Consider the following 589-nt stretch of genomic DNA (forward strand, 5'->3'; position numbering starts at 1 on the left):
TGCGATTTGGGGGTTGTTTCTTCCTGCACCATGATCTAGCTTTGCCCGAGTGATACAGCCTCTGAGACCCCCCAACTCCAGGCTAGGCCATTGCTCTGGATTCCCAAGACCCCCCAACACACAAACTATTTCCACCACAGGATTAGGGGTGGTTTGACACACCTGGCAATTGTCTATCTGAAAGCTAGAAGAAGTCTTTATCCAACTTTCAAATCCTACAAAACCGGGTCACGTTCCATCTTTAATTCTGCTCTGGGTTATAATCACACCTGTACCTCCCTTGCTGGGGCCTGCTTGCTAGAGTGTCACTCCGTGTCTTTAAACATATGGAGTCTCTACTACAGTGTGAATTTCAACAGCTGCAGCTTAGCATCTCCCATGTGCCAGGCACTGTGTCAGCTCCGGGACACGCATCTATCAGCCTCAAAGAACTCCCAAGGCACGGAGAGGGCTGGGAGGGACCTGCATGTGAACAGCCACCATGAAGAACATGAGAGAATGAAGAAATACTATGATCTTCATGTCCTGGGGTACCTCACCTAGGGTCAAACACATCCCCCAAACCAGGGACTTAGGATCATGGGACCTA

This window comes from Pan troglodytes, chromosome 7, assembly GCF_028858775.2.
Source record: "Pan troglodytes isolate AG18354 chromosome 7, NHGRI_mPanTro3-v2.0_pri, whole genome shotgun sequence".
Taxonomy (NCBI): domain Eukaryota; kingdom Metazoa; phylum Chordata; class Mammalia; order Primates; family Hominidae; genus Pan; species Pan troglodytes.